Below are 23213 nucleotides of genomic sequence, written 5' to 3' on the forward strand. Positions count from 1 at the left end.
TGGCTATCTGAACAGAAGTATAATACTTTGCCCATTACGTGCTGCTGAAGTGCTGATTGCACTCCGCACATAAGAGCAAAGATTTCGGCTTGAAAAACGGTGTAGTGTCTACCAAGTGAGTAAGACTGATACAGCCTTAGCTCACGAGAATAAACACCAGCACCTGCTCGACCTTCGAGAAGGGAGCCATCAGTGTAACATACGATACTGTCTGAAATACTTCTTTCCAGATAACCAGATGTCCACTCTTCCCGGGAAGGGAATTTCGTGGAAAATGTCCTATACGGAAAATTACAAGCAATTGTAAGATCACTTGGAGCAAGAACAATTTTGTCCCAATTCACCAAAAGTGGAAACAACGAGGTGTGTGTTGATGTGCGGTTCACAGGAGTTTCCTCTAGTAGACCGAGTACCCGTAACCGGTAAGTGCAAGAAAGTGCTTCTTGTTTGAGATGAATGTGTAGTGGGGCAACGCCAAAGAGAACTTCGAGCGATGCCGTGGGAGTTGAAGAGAACGCTCCAGACATCGCCATTAAGCACATCCTTTGGAGATGGCCTAATTTTAATTCGCCCTTTTGCCACCACACAAGACATCCATAAGCCAATATTGGCCGAACCACAGTTGTGTAAATCCATTTGATATACTTGGGTTTTAGACCCCAAGTTGTACCAAAGGTTCGCCGGCATTGCCCGAAGGCCATACAAGCTTTCTTGATTCTGAACTCAATGTGAGGTGTCCAGGAAAGTTTGGAATCAAGAATGGCTCCAACGTACTTCACCTGTTCAGTCACATCAATTTCAAAATCAGAGAGACGCAAAGGTCGAACGCCATTACGGTTTCGCCTTTCCGTAAAAAGAACAATAGATGTTTTACTCGGATTAACCGAAAGGCCATATTGGCGACACCAACCCTCAACTACCTGAAGGGCGCTTTGCATCAGGTCGAAAAAGGTGGTTATACACATACCAACTAACAATGCTAGGTAGTCGTCGGCAAAACCATAAGTAGGAAATACGCTATTATTGAGTTGCCTCAATAGCGTATCTGCTACGAGATTCCACAAAAGCGGTGATAAGACTCCCCCTTGGGGTCATCCACAAACACTCAATTTCCTAACCCCTGCTAGACGCAATGTCGAGAAGAGATATCGGTTTTTGAGCATTTGGTGAATCCAATTGGAAATCATTGGAGATATACCATGACTCCGTGTGGCTTCCAATATGGCATCGAAAGGCACGTTGTCAAAGGCACCCTCGATATCTAAGAAAACACCCAGATAAGACAGCTTTTGAGCGAATGCTTTCTCGATATCGTAAACAACCTTGTGTAAAAGAGTCACAGTGGACTTTCCAGATTGGTAAGCATGTTGGTTCACATGAAGAGGCACATTGGCCAGATGAACATCACGGATGTGATGGTCGACAATGCGTTCTAAGCAAACTGATAGGTCTGAAACTCTTTGCTTCTTCATACGACGCACGACCCACTTTTGGAATAAACTTTACAATAATGTCCTGCCAGGATTTGGGAATATACCCTGTAGCAAAACTGCAAACAAGTAGTTTTTCCAAAACATGTTTGAAATAATCAAATCCCTTCTGAAGCAAAATAGGATGAATCCCATCTGCCCCAGGAGATTTGAAAGGAGCAAAGCTATTAAGAGCCTACTCAATCGATTCTATAGTTACAATGCTCCGAGCCAAAGCTAAAGAATCATAACTACAAGAAAAGACATCAGGTTTATCCGAAGATGTAATATCCACACATCCAGGGAAGACATTTGGCAAACAAAGTTCGTTCACCCGGAAATCCTTAGATTTCGCAAGGATTCTGTTTAACCGACTGACTTCACACAAGCTGGAAACATTTGCACAAAGGTTTTTCCAGCCGGATCGTTCAGCAGACCGGAGAACTTTCCTGTAGGCCTTGCGAGCCGACCTGAAAGCCTCCGAACCAGCCGAACGTCGTCTGTTCCAACTCTTTCTACATTGTTTCCTGAGTTTCGCCAGATCAGAGTTCCACCAAGGGGTTCCTCTTGTGATCTTCACAGACCGTAGAGGGCATGCTTCTTCAAAAGCTTCCATGATGAAGGTCGTTGTAGTATCAACGGCATCATCTAAATCACTTGGAGTGTCAATGGATGGTTAGTATCCATGAAATTTGGTCGCAACCAAATCAGTAAAAAGATCCCAGTTTGTTGACCGAGGATTCCTGAAACGCAATGTTTGCGAAGAAACATTTAAATGTTCAAAAAAAAAAAATAGCGATGGTCAGATAAAGATTCTTCATCTGACACATGCCAATTGGTCAGCTCGTGACTAGTTCTGCTAGAGCAAAGCGTCATATCTAACACTTCCTCTCTAGCAGATACCATGAAGGTTGGGCGGTTGCCTATGTTAAGTAATGCAAGATCTGTACTATTTAAGTACTCCATCAAACTGGAGCTTCTCAAGTTAATGTCTGAGCTGCCCCAGATGATATGGTGAGCATTAGCATCACTGCCAACAATAAGCGGAAGGCCTTTTGAAGTACAGTATGCGATGACTTGTTTGAAAGCATCCGTAGGGGATGGTTCATCATGCGGTAAATAAACCGAACAAAAGACGTATTTCCTGTTGAGATTTCCAATAGATACATCAATTGTGATAGCACATACATCTCTGGTGGTTAGTTCAGAGATGAGTGTAGCAACTATTGCGTTGTTGACAAGCACACAGGCTCGAGGCATGACACGCGAGTTTGCCATTTCATGTTTACTGAAAGTGGCAAACACCGGGTTCACAAGGTTTCCTAGATAGAAATTTCCCTTACGAAAGTAAGGTTCTTGTACCAAGGCCACTTGGGTTGTACCATTTTGCATAAGTCTGCAAAGATTGATCGTTGCTGTTCTTTTATGCTGAAGATTGATCTGAGCTATCCTAACCGTAGCCACTATCCAAACTAGGTAAGATTAAACTGTTTGCAATAACAGCACAACAAAGAACAACAGCAATAAAACCAGATCGGTATCGATTGGAAAACGCCAAAGGCGAGGATACACAGAATACACTGTGTAAATCGCATAATGCGAAACCATATAGGTGAAAATTTAAACTAATTAACAACATCTTCATAATCCCGCCGTTATTTAGCCTCAAGTGAGACTAAAGAAGGGCAGCTGATTGTCTCGGAGAAACACAAGGTCCACTGCACCATTGCTCCGGTTAGCACAGTAAGGGCTACATACTGTGAAGGGCGCCCTGGTACTCCACAGGCTCCGTTAGCGGTTAGGTTTTTATTAGACCCCCCTAGTCATTCATTCCTAGGCACGGTAAGCATGAAGCCGCATCACACCATGAATTAGGGGTCACCTGTTGGTGGATTCTTACCATCGGAACAGGCGGTCCGTAGTGTTATTCTTAGCCAATTGAGACAATCGCTACCGACACTACACAGCTATCTAGGCTGACCGAGAAAAGAAGTTAATATTGATGATCAACTTCATACGAACTCGAACAGCCGATTAATCTGAACAGCTATTGACCGTCTCGGCTGACTAGCCGAAACGCTGGCTAGTGCACTTTGGAAACCTTTTTCAAGTGTCAACCACGTCAGCAATATCTCAGCATGATCTGCCAAGAGTTCGACGCTTTTCCCGTGTCAACAGCGAAGCTACACCATTTCAGAAGATAGAGACAGCCATCCGTAGCGTGGAATCGAACAGTGCCTCGGAGGTCGATTACCTATCAACCGAGATGCTTAAGGACAGACTTGTTAGGATCCCAAAATGGCCGTCAGAATGGCCGACTGTGGCACCTACTCACGATTTCGAGTGCACAAAATCTCTTCATAAACAAAATCAGCGCACTTGATCTTCTTATTTTAAGCTAATTACAAGTGAGCAAAAACAGAATAATAAAATGCAATGCTGTTTGAAGCTTGCTTCTTGAGATTTGTGCCTCTGAAGTTCTGATGGACTGTTGAAGCGGGATTTCAAGACGTTTGTCCTTAAAGCTGACCAAAGACAACCAAGACGATGTACATAATTGCGGGTAGGGACAGGGACAGGCCTAAATCCTGCTGGGGTAGTGATTGATGGGAACGTTTAAACACAGAAGTAAACATAGATGGTTAGAACAGTGTTCAACTGTCATTGGAACATTTATTTGATTGCTTTCAGGCCCTGATCTGCTATTTAGGGTCTGTTCCAATTGGCGAATCAAAATGAACTTTTAATTAAATTTGACAGTTCGACACTTAAACTTGACAGTTTTCCTAAGGAAATAAGTATTGAACTGTCAAGTTTAAGTGAATATTTTTTTTAATTCTCCAATTGGAACAGACCCTTATGCCGTTTTTCTTTTTGAACCTGGGTTGGAACTGGATTGGCGGAAAATGTGTAAACAAACAACGTCAAACAAACTTTAGTACAAGCGAAACCGAAATCGGGTTGGGGTTGAAACTGTGATCTGATCCAGTTCCAACCCAGGTTGGAACTGAATAATAAAGAAAAACGGCATTAGTGTGAACTCATTTTTGGTCATTACAAACTCTAATAAAAATAGAACAAATTACGACACTTATGTATGAGATTATGAAAAACATGCTTTATTTCTATTTTACCCGTTAACAAATCTCCCCTAGCGTTGACAACCCTCGTTCAGTGCCTTGCGAGACAGCGATAAGCCGAAGGTGTAAATATTTGATTTCCTTTTTTTTACGTAAAGAGTGAGTGTCTGAGTTTCGGAACGGGACAGTGCTCGATTGGAATTTGGTTCATCGGCATTTACTGCATTTGTAGCTCCCGTGCGAAGAATACCAATGATTGTCTCGACAATTCCGACAAAAGTGCTTAAAAAAAGTTATTGCGCTAAATTGGAAATCGATAATTTTGAAAACGCAGTTACATCACATTCACACCACGCGTCCCACAAACGGTAGAATAACTTGGTTGATTTTGAATTCTCGACAGCAAATGGCGAGGAAATCACCGATAGCCTTGTTTGGATCTTGGTCGTCCATCCCAGCCCAGCCAGCAGCGTACCGTGTGCTGTTGTGTACCTACGAACTACGTACACTTGGGTAATTGTGTAGGCTCGCCGCAAATTAAGCGAAAGGAAGAAGCTAGTCAAGCTTGGAATATCAAATACAGTGTGCACTCGGTTGCTAGCTAGTCGACCGGCAGCGGCGGTGCGACGACGGCATGAGCTGTACCAGTGCACGTTCCTGAATGGAAATGACTGAACTGGTTGACACTCCGCCCGGGTGAATTGATGAAGAATGCGCACCCGGTGTAGTGTGTAAATCGATTGAATATTGGGGATGCCACCACCATGGATGAGTTGGACTTATGAACTGAGATATATCTACTACAGTTTGCTGTGAGAAAAAAATGCTCAATCAATTAACATTAATTCAATAAATTATCTGCGGTATTGTATGCTAAGCGAAAGTATGAACATCTCTATAGGGGTCTTTCGAATGAGTACACCCGCATAAACCACGTCTAGGTCAGGTACTAGAACGGTATGTGCAGTGCTGGTTCAGAATACTGATTCTCAGCGAAAGATTTTTTTCTTCACTGCCTATTGCTGTGTTTAGTGCAATAACAACGTCAAGTGGGGACCAGCACTATAGAGAGAGAGGTCGTAGTGGAATAATGTGGATGCAAATTACGACATATTTTCTATCGTCAAAGACAAGGAGTTAAATGAGATTTGTAATGAAAATCTAGAAAATCTGGATTAGTTATGGGATCCAGATACGTCAATGAAAAACCTTTTCCAGCTTCGAAGATATTGAGTAGGTATGTCAATGACAATCAGAAAATTCGGGATACACACTCACTTCGGAAATGCCTGTTCGGTACTCAATTAAAGAAATGATAGAACTACAAACTTATTTTGGTGATCTAGGTTCAGCTAATTTACAACATTTAGTCTTATAGATATATTTATAATTGTTCGACATTTAGATCTAACTGCTTTGGCCTACTGCTTTATGGCAAGGTTTTGTAATCCGTTACTGATCATATCCAAACAGGCTAGGCAATAGACCTCAGTTGTCCTAGTGCGTGAAGGAAGTTTGAAGATCATCTTTAAGAATTTGTTTTGGATCACCTGCAAAACTTCGTAATGTGGGTCCTGTTGCAGCCCATCCACATAGGGGAACCGTACACCAACATCGGGAGCACCACCTGTTTGTAGACTGCAAGTTTTTTTTTTAAGACACTACACCGTCTTCAACCAGAGACAGACTGAACAAGCACTAACATATGACAACAGACAACACACATAACACCCAGTGGCTCAGTGGAGAATTTTCCGTTTGACGAAAAGTTTTCCCCGACTGGAGCGGGAATCGAACCCACACTCCTAGGCTTACGAAACGTCTAGATGACTGACGCCTCTAGCCGAACGGCCACGAAGCCCACAAAGTTTTGTTGATAGTATAAACCTTTGATCGCCGATTGATGATAAGATACAATCGTTTCAGCATGATAGTACTTTTCCTAACTCTGTCGTCCACGTGCGGTCTCAACAGAAGTTTTTTGTCCATTAACAGGCCTAGATAACGCACGAAGTCGACTCCGGCGACTTGATTGTTCAGAACACCTTTACTTTTGTGGTTGGATCGAGGCGATCTGTATTCCTATACGGAAACACGATGACCTGTGTCTTGGCAGAATTCACCCGGATCTTCCAGTTTCTGAGGTAGCCCACATAGGCTTCTTCTTCTTCTTTATGGCTCTACGTCCTCACTGGGACTTGACCTGCCTCGCTTCAACTTAGTGTTCTTTGAGCACTTCCACAGTTATTAATTGAAGGGCTTTCTTTGCCTGCCATTGCATGAATTAGTATATTGTGAGGCAAGTACAATGATACTCTATGCCCAGGGAGTCGAGAAAATTTCCCCGACCGGAACGGGAATCGAACCCGCCGTCTCCGGATTGGCGATCCATAGCCTTAACCACTAAGCTAACTGGAGACCCATAGGCGTCAAGGCCAGATTGCAGCAGCAAGTGCTCGAATTACTCTTCCGGAGTAGCATATTGCTGAGTCATCAGCAAATAGCGAAAGAGTACCCCAAACGGAAGCGGCGGTATGTCTGAAGTACACGACTTGTATAGAATACTGCACTGCGGTACTCAAGCAAGGATAGGGTAGGGCTCTGAAAGCACCCCGGACACGCTTACATGGAGATAGTTGGAGATCTTCTTCACTATGACAATTCTGCTGCACCAGCTTATGTGTCAGGCCGTGATGCCAGACATTATCAATCAAAGGCCTTTTCAATGTTCAGCAAGGTCATCACTGTTGTTTTAGACAACTCCTTTGATTGCCTGATCCGGTTCGTCACCCGTTGGAGTTGTTGGACGGTCGAGTGATCGCTCCTGAATCCGAACTGCTCGTCCAGTAGAATGTAGTTGTCCTCCGTATGAACCAGTAGATTACTCTCTCAAACAATTTACTTATTGACGGGAGCAAACTGATTGGTCGATAACTGGCCGACCTGGTGGGATACTTCCCCGGTTTAAGGATGGGAACCGCCTTAGAAAGCTTCCATCCGGATGGGAAGTATCCTATCTCCAGACAGCGATTGAAGACGTTGGCCAGAGTGGTTATCGCTTTGGGTCCAAGGTTCTTGAGAACAAGTGTTAAAGTCTCCATCGAATCCTGGAGTTTTCATGTTCCGCATGCACTTGATGTAGCTTTTGAGTTCGTTTGCTGTTACTCTGTGATCATCAGGGAAATGATTTGGTAGGCTGGTCATTGATGTCATTGTTGAACTGCCTATTTTCAAGTTTTTCGACTTTAGAGGCTATGATTTTGTTGAGTTTTTTTATACAGAACTTTACGGGGTGTTTTTTTGTTCTTTGAAATTGCCTTCTTATACAGCTACGTAGAGAGATAATTCATTTTGTCATGGGATCAATGTTTGCGAACTCACTTACTTATTGGAGTTGTAGGGATGAACCAGGCTTCCGCTTCACCAATGCCATTGGTGAGTTCTTAGAGAACTCGTCTGTGGTTACGAGAGCTGGGTTCTCGGCGATCTGATCCTCAACGAATTGTTGCAGTTGGGACTACTTCGCACGGTGATAAATCCTCCTCCGATGCAGCTGCCTACGGTTGATTTCACGTTCCATCTCGAAAATCACCGGTAGGTGGTCTGAAGATAGTTCGGTGATGGCTTGTAGATTGATACAGTTGTCAGCAATGTTAGTAACAACAATGCCCAGAGTGGAACCGATTCCGGCTGATGAGAAGTATGTCGGACATTGTCGGTGAATCCGGGTGTAGAAGGATATAATGCCCTGCCTGTAGGTCCTCCACACCATTCCTGTTGTGCCTCGCATTACCTCACATCGAGTGACGGGTATTCAGATCACTAGCAAGAATAAACCTACCTTGCCGACAAGTCAGCTTCTAGATTTCGTTCTTCAGTCGCTTGGCACAACCATCCGAGGGTTTGGACTGACTGTATCGCACAGTAGAGAGCGATTACTTCGATGGGTCCATCAGGTGTTGGCAACTCGATGCCGACAACTTCGATGACATTCAGGTTGTAATCCGGCAGGGCATGGAATTCAAGTCCCTTACAAATGGCGATAGGTACTCCTCCACCCTTTTGTTCACCACAACGATCCATTCTGTGGAGGGAGTGCTCCGGAAGATGAAGATTTACGGATGGCTTCAGGGGGGGTTTCCGCGACAAATGTGGTGCATATTTTAGGCACCTCATGCACTGCGTGACATTACGATTTTTTTTTCAAATTCTTAATTTTGTAGGCCCATACGCCCAAAAACTTAACGGGGCCGAATCAACTATTAACATTTTTCGTTAGACAATTTGGTATCACCGCCCTGTGATTCCTGAATAGCACACTACTTTTTTTTTCTCCTTCCTGCGCTTGGCTGACAGCCGTCACTTGTTGGTCCCATCGGGAGGCTCGTATGGTGAAGTTGGACTGCTCCCGTCATCAGCGTCATCGTCGTCTCTCGTGCTCTGTTGTTCTGTTTGGTACGGTGTTCGGCTTCGACAATAGCACACTACTTTTTTTTTCTCCTTCCTGCGCTTGGCTGACAGCCGTCACTTGTTGGTCCCATCGGGAGGCTCGTATGGTGAAGTTGGACTGCTCCCGTCATCAGCGTCATCGTCGTCTCTCGTGCTCTGTTGTTCTGTTTGGTACGGTGTTCGGCTTCGACAAGCGCGCGTCTGTTTCTTGCCACTATTTCGATGAATGCATCAGTCTAATGAGGGGTAGACTGAGTCGACTGGCTACTGTTCATCGGTGGAAAATCAGCTTCAGTGAAGATCGGTTCGTTGGAAGAAGTGATCGCTGTTGCGATCGCAACTGTTTTGTTCGTGGGTTCGAGTACGATAGTTTCGACGCATCTCTGCTTTGGATGTGCTGGTTTTGTGCATCGCCTACAGGTTTTGATCTGGTTCGAGCGCTCTACATAGCAAATTTCGTTTGCTATTGTAACATAGAACTCTGTTCGGTATGCCGGCAAAGTAATGTTTCCAGCGTACGGTTTGTATAGAATATACGTCCCCGTACTTCATCATGAAGTTCGCTACCGTGGTGTGGGGAACGGTAGGTGGCAGATCATGCACTCGGACAGCTACTGCTTCGCTGTCCACATATACCGGGATTTTAAAATGTTTCTCTCTCTCCACACAAAAACTCGCTTTAAGCGGTCTTCTCACTTTACCGGGCCGGGACCGTGCCGGTCATCGGTTTCTTTCTAACGATATTTATGGCGTGCTTCTCACTAGCCCGGCCACGGTCCCGGCCCGGTGTAATGGGAATAGCCCTTTATGTTGTGCGTTTTTTCATAGCGCCCCGCAACATCTTTGTTCGCCATCTCAATGTAAACGCAGTTACGTGTATTATGCAACTGCGGACTTTTTACATCTGAGAGATTTAGCAGTATTTCCTTCTCCAGAAACTGTTCCACTTTTCGGACATCGGGACACCCAGGAATAACACTGGAATCGAATATTAACGTATTCTCTCGAACACTATTCATTTCAACAGTATGAAGCGCGCGAGTACTGATAAAAGCGTCTGAATGCTATGAGAGCAGGCTGTCAACTGAGACACTACGGTTGGGCCCTTTGTAGAGCTCGATGCAGAACAATTTTCCGATGTTACATCGTAGGTATAGAACTCAGCACCGGATTTGGAGAGATACGTTTTCGCCTTGCCGTATTTTTGTTCCGTTTTAACGATGAGTTTGATGCCCATCCAGTGAGCTGAAACTCGGTACGAATGTTGATAATTTGCATCGTTTTCTTCACCTTCTCCAGCGGGAACAGCCGCACCACCTGAGGAAGAAGCTTCTTCTTCGTCGGGAGGGTGTTTCCCGATGCACCGTTGTTGTTGTTGTTGTCATTCAATCCAAGCTGGGAGCGAGGATCGCGCCCGATTGGTGTGGAGAGGACTGATCATCGTTGTGATCCATGATTCCGTGCAGCAGAGCGTATCTGTAGGCTGGTTTCCATCCAGGTTGCTACCAGCATCAACGCTAGAGGTGTTTGAGCGTTTGTTCTTCTTCGTCAGCGGGCTGATATGGTTATTTTGGGAGAGACTCTTCTTTTTTCTCTTGCCTCTGATTGCACACGTGGTTACTTTTTCGCATTCTTAACTTTTCTGTATGTGTCCACTTCAAAGGATTACACTGGATTTCTTTGGATAAATTCCGAAACTGTTGTAGGGATTCTTCTGGAAACTCTAACGGATATTCCTGCAGGACTTTACCAGGAATTTCTACAGGAACACCTGTATCCTACCAAGAAATCATTCTGGAATTTCTCCGGGGATACCTCTAGAGAGTTTTTAAAATAGACTCCTCTATAGATTACCATATAGGGCTTGTTCTATGAGGGGTTCCTTTAAGGACTCCTCCAGGATTTTTTGGTGGTATTCCTTTAGATATATGTATTGGTACCGATTAAGGAATTTCTCTTTGTGCAGGGGTTCCCAACCTTTTTGAGGTGGCGATCCCCTTGAAGAATTGCCGAAACATCTGGGGCCCAATGATTTTTTTTTAGAAAAAAATATGAATTAAATGAACGAATTATTGGGGTACAGTACGGTATACCGTACTCTGGCTACAGCCAGAAATTTACTATAGGAGGAATTTTGAACGATCAATGATACTTTTGTTTTATTTGTATATTCAATTTGAGTGGTAGCTTAAAAATAGCGGCGCAGCCGAAAATTTGTTTCTTCTGAAATCGTTTTAGACTGAAAATTTGTTCCTACAAATTGTGGCTCTTGGTGGTTTGGTAGTGATTAACCATAAAAAACTTCTAAATAGATATTTAGTTTTGCGAGTTCCAAAATGTTTTAGTCTCCAGAAACACTTATAAGAAAAGTTTCCATACTTGTACCAACTTTAAAATTCTGTATAATTTTGTAGATCTCTGAGAATTTTAATTTCGTTTTGGTAACACTGCGGCCCCCCTGGACCGGCTTCACGGCCCCCTAGGGGGCCGCGGACCACCGGTTGGGAACCCGTGTCTTTGTGATTTCCGGATTTTTTGCAGAAATTCTTCTAGAATTTTGGAGGGAATTCTTGGGGAATTCATGCCAATGGAATTTCTCAAGCCATTTTAATTGGATTTCTTCGGGGAATCTGGAGTAAGTACATATTGAATACAATATTGAGTTTTCCAAAGATTTTTTGGTTGAAATGCGAAGACGATGACTACATCTTGCTCTAGAAACAAAAAGAAAAATAATTTTGTTTGTTTTGATCAAGTTATTAGCGAAAGAGAGAGTCGACGAAGAGAAATCGATCAAGTCAGTTAGGCCCGTAAGAAAAATCATTGTCGCATTGATTGTGAGGCACACTCCTTACCTCTCGGCTACTTCACCGAGTTAGACGATAGAAGATAAATACTGCTTAAGGAAATTTCCTTTACAAAAAGTACCTGGGGCCTGGGCCGACCGGGAATCAAACCCGTCACCATCAGCATGGTCATGCCTTCACAGCTGTGGCTATATGGGCCCTAGTATAAGAATGTGCATATCTTGAAATTTGTTTCACTTTCCAGAACAAATGATTCATTGTTCACATCCAAAAGTTATTTCCCTCTTGTACGGGTGAAAGCATCCAATATCAACACTTGCAATGCAATCTCTTTCTATTGCATAAGCAAAGCAACGGTTTCGAGGGAAAAACCAGATGCACTTTTACTTTCATCACAGCAGTGATTCTTCAAGCGCACCCAATCGACATTGAATGGATGCCACCCGGTCACTGAAAACTCACTGAACCGGGCCAGCAGAAACTGAATCGAAAAAAATACAACACACTTTCGTTGATCATTTGGGCACTGTCGATTGTGGTGGCGCTTACCTACTACCAACTATTTCGATTACTCATCATAAGTGTGCGCGGTGCGGTCGCACTTGGACCGAAATATTAGGACGGAATGGTGGCGGGACCGGAGCATAGCATACGCATGGTTGCGCGTGCGGGTGCGATAAAATTTTCGACATCAAGAGGTCAGATTCAATTGACGGGTATTTATGTCTAGAAATATATATATTTTCTTTTACTACTGTTGCTGATGATATAGGCTACGGATAGTGAAGATCAGTTGTAATCGTTCAGAAGAATGATTGAGCTATATTTAGAAATACCACAGGAAACCTCTTGGAATGCTGAAAGAGCTGTGTACTCCACTTGTAGTAAATAAAACAATACATTGAATCGTAATATGGATTTAAAATATTCAAATATTTCACGAATATCTCGAAATTACTGATGATTAGCTCGAGTAGAGTGAATTTCACAATTGATCCAGGATTTTTTCTTAGTGGAAAATTCCTTAACATCGTTGGGCATAAAGTATCTTCGTGCTAACTACACGATATACGGATGCGAAATGGAAATTGGCACAAAAAGCTCTCCTCAGGTAATAAGTGTGGAAGTGCTCATAGGATACTAAGTTGAGATGTAGGTTTTGACACAGTTGGAACGTTACGCAAAGAAGTAGAAATGTATGTATGTCTTGTAGCGTCGATAAATGGTGAAGTTAGTTAGGCCATCTTCTTATCCCTTCAATAGATCCATATCATCTTCAAAATCAAGGTAGGTATCAACTTTGAATTTATAGTGCTTAATCTTTACGTAACTTGAGAAAAACTCGATAAGCTTGAATCACTATACTGACTAGTACTGGCACTATCGACTGATCGATGACGCAAGCAGAATGGCACCGGTATTAATTGAATGCATTTCATTTACGATTCTCAAAGCCCCTTCGACTAGTAAATCCTCGTCCTTGGTACTAAGCACCGCCGAAGCACGTTTCAGACACAAAGTCTAGCGAGCGGTTCTATCGCGGCTGCTAAGTGCAACCCTCCTCGCCGGCGATTCGATGCCAGGTCATTACCTACAGTACATTTTGGCCAAGTTCCAAAGCAAACTTTGCGAGAGTGCGTCATACCCGGGGCCGCCGGGAGGCCGTGTAGCGGTGACAATAAATCATTATCAGCAGCACCAGCAGCAGCAGTGACGAAGCTGAGGGTGCATTGCAAAAACAAGGTATGAATATGACTACATGCGTGGAATCACCACAACGCGGCCTATCAGTTTTTGTTCATCGCCGCGCGGTAGAGACAGTTTAATTAGAGCATTTCGTGCCTGAATGGCATAAACACACGGGGTTGTAGTGGGGAGTCCCAGATAACGGGCTGCTGGATTTGGCATTGGCTGACCTTCGTGTAAGCTATCTGGGCATTGTAAGATCACAGTCGCGTGTGGTGACTCATTTCGTGACGAGTTGTCAGTAATGTACTCGATTCTAATGGATTTTGGAAAATATCTCATGCTATCGCTTCCGGTTCTATGGCAGGATGTAGTGCAGGTATCTAACTGTTACGCTGGGCCGGATCTACAAAGGGGGGAGGGGGGCGTAGTCACAATGGTTCGGGGGCCTTAATTCTGAGCGATCTCAAGCTCCAGGTCTCTTGAGAAACCTCCAGGAATTTCTGCTGGTTTGCCTCCAATATTCCCTCCTTAGATTTCTAAATAAATTTCACCAGGGGTTTATCCTGAGATTCCTCCTGGAGTTCCTCTAAGAATTCCTACAGATGTGTATCTAGCCTGTCAGCGCTCCGACTTCAACAAACAGGAGTCCGTGCCGGACGATCCTGGGTGGACCATATTGTCACGCTCCGTATCGTTCTGAAGCAAATCAATGAATTCCAAGAGTCTCTCTACCTGGTGTTCATTGATTACGAAAAAGCTTCCGACCGTATCAATCACGGAAACATGTGGGAAGCCCTCAGGCGCAAGGGTCTCCCTGAGAAAATCATCGGCCTCATTGAAGCACAGTACAGGGCATTTTCGTGCAGAGTACTGCACAACGGTGTTCTGTCCGATCCCATCGGGGTTGTTGCTGGAGTGAGGCAAGGATGTCTACAATCACCGCTAATGTTCCTCATCGTAATCGACAAGATCCTGGTTGGTGCGATTGACCGTAAACCAAATCGTGGATTACTGTGGCAACCCATTACCATGGAGCACCTAAATGACTTCGAACTGGCTGATGACGTTGCTCTCTTAGCTCAACGGCGCTCTGATATGCAGAGCAAGCTCGATGATCTTGCCAATCGCTCCCCAGCGGCAGGTCTTACCATCAACGTCAACAAGACCAAATCGTTGGATGTAAATACGGTCAACCCTTCCAGCTTTACGGTAGCTGGGCAATCAGTGGAGAATGTCTAAAGCTTCCAATATCTTGGTAGCCAAATGGCGGCCAATGGTGGCACCAAGATCGACATAGGTGCACGAATCAAGAAGGCGAGCAGGCGAGGGCTGCTTTTGCAAGTTTATCAGTTGAGAACACTCTACGACTGAAGATCTTCATCAATAGATACCTGCGGTATATAATTCGTGCATGGTGGCCTCACAATTGGATTTCCAACGTGGAGCTCCATCGTCGATGTCATCAAAAGCCGACAGCGACAGGAATTCGGGAGCGAAAGTGGAGGTGGGTCGGCCACACTCTACGCAGGGGCGGAAACGAAATCTGCAAGCAAGCGTTAGATTGGAACCTAGCAGGACATCGCAGCAGAGGCAGACCCAAAGGCTGATGGCGGCGCAGCCTTAACAACGAAATCAGAAATTTGACCTGGCCACAGGTCAAGGCGATGACTGGCAATCTCCCAGGATGGATATCTTTCAATTTGGCCCTCTGCACCACCGTAGTTTCGTAGCCTTAAAGAGATTTCCCAGAGGAATTTCTTTAGTGGATATCCAGGAACTGCTGCAGTGTTTTTTTCCCTATAGGAATTTCTTTAGGGATTTCTCGACGGATTTTTCTAACGTTTCTTCTACGATTCTTTCAACTATTTTATCCAGAAATTCTTTTAGGAGTTTCTTCAGGAACCATTTGGCATTAATTTTCCAAATGGAGGAGAACGTACCTCTGGAGCCGACCAACTGAAGCGGATTTCCTTAAAGAATTTCTTCAAGAGTACTTCTAATTCTTTGGATTTTACCTTTATTAATTTTTCATGGGATTTTACCAGATTTCAGGAGAGATTTACTCACGTATCTCTTTTTCAAGGGATGTGTTCAGGGATTTCTTTAAGAAATCTCTCCGAATTCAGGAATTTCTTCAAGAAACTTTTCTAGGAGTTTATCAAGGTTTTTTTTTCTTTTAAGGATTCTTCCAGAGATTTCTAGAGGAATTTCTCTGAGCTTTTTTCACGTGTGACCTTCGGCCAAATGGTCTGACACCGTTTAGGATCCTATCTTTGTTGGGGAAATCTTTTAGTAATCAAACGTGTGGGGATGTTCAAAAACAAAAATTAGAAAAATCAATCACGAAATCGAGAATTAAAAAGAATCACCTTCCAAAACATGTTTAAATCGATTTTAGATGACGAAAAATGATATTTAGATCAAAATCAAAAGTTTGGGTATTAGAGGGTTAAGTTGAATACCACGAAACCTTAAACTTTCTAACTTGCACATGAATAACATGCACTGAACAAACGACCATATCAAAATTTTTTTTTTTTTATAAAGTTGAAATTCACTTAACCTAATTTACAGCTCTTCTGTCCACTAGGGCACTACGTGAGCGATTCCAATTTGACGCTGCACTTTGTACAGCGCCTACATGTATTATATTATAATTCAACTATATCGAACTGGTGCCTTGTGCTGCTTCAACTTTTCTACCCTGTCCACGGTAGAATGATGAGCACGATTATGCTGATGTGTGGCTGCTGTTCCTTTTCCAGTCCGATTGGGGGTCGTCCATTATGAGTTGCGGTTCGCCGATATCCAAATTCCGGGTCCGTTAGAGCTATATGCTCCGAAGAGGGGGAAAGAGTAACTGACGAAAAATTGCAAGTGCCGGGGCTGGGATCGAACCCATGACCATCCGCTTGTGAAGCGAACGTGTGGACCACTGCGCCACGGGCCCCGACATATCAAATATTGATCACTTGATTTAAATCCCGAACAGAGAAAATAAAATGTTTTCTTTTACACATATAATAACAAAATTATGCTTTAACCCTCTAATACCCAAATTTTTGATTTTGATCTAAACATCATTTTTCGTCATCTAAAATCGATTTAAGCATGTTTTGGAAGATGATTCTTTTCAATTCTCGATTTTGTAAATTTCGGTTTTTGATTTTTCTAATTTTTATTTTTGAACATCCCCCCACTTTTATATTTTTTCTGGAAGTCTTTTCGGGGTACGGATTTTTTGAGACGAAAACATTTTGAGATTTTATGACTATTGTTGAAATATTAATATTTTAAATTTTTTTCATGGAAAATTTTATTTTCCATGTAATTTTAGGGAAAATAATTTTAGAGTGTATTCGACTCCCTTAAACTATTCTACTATGATAGAATGATTTGGGAAAAATTAAAAATATGTTAAATTTAGCGATTCAATACAAAATAAACAATGACTTCTGAAAGGTGACTAAAACATCTATTTTTCAATGATTTTTAAAAAATGTAAATACGCTCTAAAAGACACCAAAAACCATTTTGAGATATACAGAACAGTCCTCAATATCAGCCAAAAATATAAAAATTTTGATTATCCACGAAACAAAAATTACGAAAATGCTCAAACTATACCCCGTCTAAAGGCGGGGTTGGGTATTAGAGGGTTAAAAAAACTTAAACGATTTGATGGAATACTATTTTATATACAATGAAATATGTTATTTTACATGGCGATCGATAGACAGTATGATGAGTTTTTATTACGTCTGGTCCATCAAAATTCAAGTCATGTGAAAAAGCATTTAGTTATGTTTAAAACAACAACATATTAACGCATATTACATTACCTACTAGCATTCCCAACACATTAAATCCGCATTGCTTTACATACACAACGAGCGCAATCATAAAATCCTTACCCGACAAGCGTTCTCTTGTGTCGAAGCAGCTCCATCGCATCTCCGCACTCATCGCAACTCATCTATGTACGGTTCATGCGTTCTGCATATAGTTTCCACAGAGTGTGCTTCGACGCTTATCCGATCTCTTATCTCTTTGCATCGCACCTCACCCACTATGTGCTCAACGTTACTCACGAAGCAGGCGAGTGTGAATAAATTCACACACTGTTTACTCTAGAAATCCTCTACATAGAGATGAGCGGAAGTTACATACGTCGATTCGGCAACGCTGTTTGTTTTGTTTACAACAGCAGCCAACACTTGCTACAAAGCTAGATGTTCAAACTTTGTGCGTGACTTCGTTGTGGTTCAAGTTGTTTTGTTTACATTTTCTAATTATGGTAGAACTTTTTTTTTTCAAAATTTTCTTGAAATAGCGGAGCAATCGAAGAAATCTGAAATTCATTGCAAAAGTGTTACGCTACGCTAATCAAATCGGCAGAAGTGAAGCAAGAAGCAGCAATGGAAGTTTTTTCGACAAGTGCAGCAACAAAAGTGTCGTCATAAGCATGAGCTTTTGAAAGCAGAATTAATAATTTTTCTATCGTTTTACTAAACATACATATGCCGCCAATATCTCGATATTAAAAATAAATAATTTCAATTTATTTAGTTCCGATTGCAATACCGCTCAAACGATGCCTTCCTACGAACGATAAGCATGTTCATTTGGCTCACACTTTGACAGTTCTCTCTGCACGATTGGCTCACAATGGCCGCATCCGCAGATCTCTATAATGTAGGATTACTAGTTTACTCTCGGAAGCGTGAGTAAGCGTTGTGTTGACTCGCGAATTGCTTCATGATGAGAGTAATTCCATCACTGGTTGGAATAATATGCATGATATTGTTCGATGGCTGCACGATGTTCTCGATTCAAGTGTACACAAATGGGATCAGAAATGGTGCAAGAAATTTCATTCAAGTATTTGGCCAAAGCTCACCTTTTATATCGATTTAGGCGTTTTACAAAAAAAAGTTGCGGTTGCTCTAGAAATATTTCCCAACAATACTTTTAAGAAGTCCTGCATAAATATGTTTGTCCAAACATCCGAAAACATTCTTCAAGGACAATTATACTACAAATTTTACCAAAAATATACTCAGGAATTGTTTAAAGTGATTTTCCCAGAAGCTCTTCCAGAAGTTTAGTTTCAACTTCTACCTAAAGTTTCTATTAAATTTCACTTGAAATGTTAAGCATTTTGCCAGACATTCTCCTGGACATCTACCTTTTTGGAAAAAGATAAAAAGAGTGATTAGTTTAGCTAGAAATTCTTTAAGGATAACTAGTTTTCCTAAAAAAAATCTGTTGTCGTCAAATGCCTCTTTTTAAGTCGACTGCACAGAAATTAATAGCAATTTTCTATTCCACGAGACGTCTCGTGAAGAAATTCTACAAAAAGGAATTCTAATGTTTTCGGCTTGCAGTAACAGAAATAAGCGTTGATTCTTTTATTTTACCTCCGACGTTTCGGTCCTGGGGTCTGGTTCTTATTCAGGGCTCGAAGTAGATCAATTTGTAAAGTGCCGTATTTACACGGGGGTAAATCGGGAATTTGGTGAAATGGTTTAATTAACAATTTTATACCCAGGACCGGATCTAAGAGAGGGGGCGGAAGGCCAGGGCCTTCACATTTTAGACCCCCCCCCCACACAAAAACCATTTTTGCTTGCAATACGTGAACTTTGTTTTTCGTATAGCTTAAGTACTGTTCGAAAACAAAAAAAAGTTTTTTGCTCATCGCATTTGTACCTCCGAGGGACCTCCACATTTGCTCCGGCCCCGGGCCCCCGCAATCCTTAACACGGGCCTTTTGGTACCCTTGCTAAGTTAATATAAAAAATAAATTAGTAGGGTTAGTACACACTGCTCAACGACAGGAATGGTTGTACTTTGTACCTTTTCGGATGTTTCCAACGAAGTGCGAATAACGTACCAACGCTTATTTCTGTAACTGCAAGCCGAAGCCATTACATCCCACCAAAAAGCAATCAATCTAGCAACAAATTATTCAGAAACTATGCTCAAAATGCAGTCAGAAATTCATTCTACAACTTTCCATTCGGTTCGCCTACAATTTACATACCACCAAAGAATCAGGAAACTGAATTCCAAAATTCACCAGAAATTCGACATCTTTTTAAAATAAGGCAGAAAATCATTGAGTAACTATGCCAGATATTTCTCCAACCAAAACTTCGGTCGGAAATTGCTTTTGTGATGTTTAGAAAAATTAAATGAAATGCAAGCAACGTCACGATTCATTTTTTTTATTGTAAATTCTAAAAAATTGTCTATAAAGCCAAATATGCTAATAAATCAATTATCCAAAGATATGAGAAAAATCCAGATAATCGAGCATTTTTCGATCCCTTTTAGGTTTCTCTGAGTCAAGGTAAAAAGAAAATCCTGCAGGAACTCCGAAAAGAACCCCTGTGAGAGTCTTACAAAGGAGTCCTAAAGGAATTTCAAAAAAACGACTGGAGGATTCCCAGAAAAAATCTTCTGGATGATTGCCTTCTGGGCTCCCAGAAGAAACTCATGTAGGATTCCCAGTAAGAAACTCCTGTAAATTTTAAGAAAGAACATTTGGAAGATTCCCCCGGCAGCTCCTGGAGTTTTCAAGGAACTCGTGGGAGATATCCAGAAGGAACTCTTGGAGGAATCCTTTTAGGAAATCATGTAGAAATTTAGAAGACCATTCTAGAGGAAAACAAGCAGAAGCTCTTGGAGGAATCCAATAATGGAACGATGGATGACTTTCAGAAGGTACTTTTACAGGAATCCCGAGAAGAACTCCTGCTGGAATCGTAAAAAAAAACTTCTGCAGATATCCTAGAAGGAACTCCGGGATGAATCGCAGCAGGGCTTCTGAACAAATTCCAGGGCGAATCTCTGAAGACTTCCTAGAAGACTGGCAGAATAAACTCTTCGAAGAATTCTAAGGGAACTTCTGGTGGAATATCACAAAGAATTTTCTGAGGGGATTTGAGAAATTTTGGAAATAATCAGTAATGATGTAGAAGAGTGGCGTCTCGTAACCTCACGTTGTACCAGTTCAACGAACCTAAAACATATATTTGTAGAAAAGGTAGGATTCACAGCAAGTTGAAAATGGTGTTAGCAGCCAATCTCAACATTTTCTACTTATTACACGCTAGTTAAGAAATTACATTTGTTGAATGGGTAGTTTGGAGGTTGGGGTATCGCAACTACCGTACATACTTCTGAAGAAAACATTAGAGAAACTCCTGGATGAATTTAAGTAGAGACACCTGGTTTAACCCTTTGGAGACGCATGGGTAGCCCAGCCGAGAAAACTGGCTTTTATAAACGTGTTCTAGACTAACGAGACTGCGCCCAGAAAGGCTAAAATACCGTCTCCAAAGGGTTGAATCCAGAACGAACACATGAAGAAATTCCAAGAGGAACTTTTGGACACATCCCAAGGGTCAGGAAATCTTGTGATTAAATACATAAACTCATCATCGAAACCCAAGTGACAACCAAGCGGAATTGTATGAGATTACCTAGAGGAATCTAAAAAAACATTCTAGAAGGTATCTCAGAAAGAAACCGATTCTGTCACATTCGCCCGAAAACCATTCGCCCGAATCATAAACGCCCGAATGACAAACGCCCGAATTCCAATCGCCCGAATAGACCATTCGCCTGAAAAGACCATTCGCCCAAAAGACCATTCGCCCGAAAGTCATCCGCCGATTCCATGCAATTTCTTTGAACAAGTTTTTTTCCTAGTTTGCCATGATAAAAGTTTAAGGACAGACGCACGGTATACTTAAGGACAAACGTCTTGAAATCCCGCTTCAACAGTGCATCAAAACTTCAAACGCACAAATCTCAAGAAGCAAGCTTTTAACAGCAATCTATTTTATTATTCTGTTCTTGCTCACTTGTGATAAGCTTAAAATAAGAAGCTCAGGTGCGCTGGTTTTGTTTACGAAGAGATTTGTGCCCTCAAAATCGTGAGTAGGTACTAAAGTCGGCCATTGTGGCGGCCATTTTGGGATTTTTACAAGTCTGTCCTTAATATCCGACCAATCGCAAGAACAGCTGGACTAGCGCCAATAAAAAGACACGGACAACGTCTTCAGCTTTCGGCTGTACAGACTGTTTTCAACTTAACATTAGACAACGGACAACGGAGCATGCACCAGTGGAAACGGGGAAGAAACTATTCTCACGAAAAGTTTCAACGCCCGAAGCGGGAATCGAACCCTCACCCCATAGCATGGTGCGATTATAAGCTTGGTGATCCTAACCGCACAGCTACGAGGCTCCACAATAATAATCATATAAGCTTAGTTTGGAAGAACAGCCTATGTTTTGAAGAAGGCCTAATTTCTTGTGAAAATATTACATAATTGGTAATTAATTGTTATAGCATTGTTGATCGAGAGGATAGCGCCAAAACTTCAGCACAGAGTAGTCAATACTTTTAAATTAATAGTATTCACGATTGATCTACTCGGAATAACTACGTATCGTTAAAATGAACAATAGTTCATATAAATTAAAACGTGTGAGCTAACGGATACAGAAAAAACACCAAAATCGCGAGAATGCAGCATTCTTATTTGAATAAGCTGTTCTTTTGAATCCATGTTTTGAATCCAGAAATTGTTTTAACGTCAAGGTTCCCCATAAAATAACAAATTAAAAGAACAGCCCATGATTGAAAGAAGGGCAAATTTATAGTAAAAAATGACATCAAAATGTATTTAATTTCCTTGAAGGTAGAACTAGAAAGAAAAGCCTATTAACAAAAGAAGGGACAATTCCAATGAATGTTTTCACAGCAATATTGCTGAAAATGTTTTTAACAATATAAGTCTTATATCAGACTGTGCTCAAAGAAAGCAATATGCGTGTACGGCGCCTAAATTGATTTCAGAAAAGTATTTCCAAGATTATTATGGTTTTCGGGCGAATGGTCTTTCGGGTGAATAGTCTTTTCGGGTGAATGGTATTTCGGGCGAATGGTCTTTTCGGGCGAATGGTCTATTCGGGCGAATGACTTTCGGGCGTTTGTTACATTCGGGCGTTTGTCATTCGGGCATTTGGGATTCGGGCGAATGTGACAGAACCAAAGAAACCTATTGTGGAAACCCAAAAGTAGTTCAGCAATGAATTAAAATAGACTTAAAGACGAACCAGCCAAGGGCTGAAAATCTCTTTAATAAAGACAAATCAATCAATCAATTAAAATAGATTGCATAGAAACATCTCGTTCGATTTCCTGAACGTATCCTAGAAGGAATTGCTAAAGAAACCCGTTAAGGCATCAGGAACTCATGGAGTAATTTCTAGTGTATTTTAAAATAAAATTCCTGGAGAGAGCCTCAACAGAAATTTCTTTAGAAATGTCAAAAGATTCCAAATAATACCCTAAACGAATTCCAGAAGAAAATCTTTCGAAGAAAGCGAAGAACTGTGATCTCAAATATCAAACTAGAACTGTTTTCTTTTCCAGTTGAAAATAATTGAATTCGTTTTACAACTACGGGAATTTGTGAAGAGAACATGACGTTTGATCGTTTGATGTAATGAAAACGGAGTGTTTTCGTTTATTGTAGGACCAGATTCCAGGTAGACATATTTTTATTGGTAAATAATAGATATCCTGCTAATATATGAAACACACAATTTGCGCAAACCAAAATAGCCCTGCAAGGTCGACCGATTTCTTTATCTTGTGCATTCCAAAGTTTGACAAACCCATATTTAACTTTCAACCA

The 23213-nt window shown here is 41.9% G+C and overlaps 1 protein-coding gene across 1 annotated transcript in view; it reads right to left on the bottom strand.

Annotated features, from left to right (window-relative positions):
* LOC109432412 (ceramide synthase 6) overlaps positions 1-23213 on the bottom strand; it is an 83748-nt gene that overhangs the window by 41345 nt on the left and 19190 nt on the right. The window lies entirely within an intron of this gene.

This window comes from Aedes albopictus, chromosome 3 (assembly GCF_035046485.1).
Source record: "Aedes albopictus strain Foshan chromosome 3, AalbF5, whole genome shotgun sequence".
Classification (NCBI taxonomy): Eukaryota; Metazoa; Arthropoda; class Insecta; order Diptera; family Culicidae; genus Aedes; species Aedes albopictus.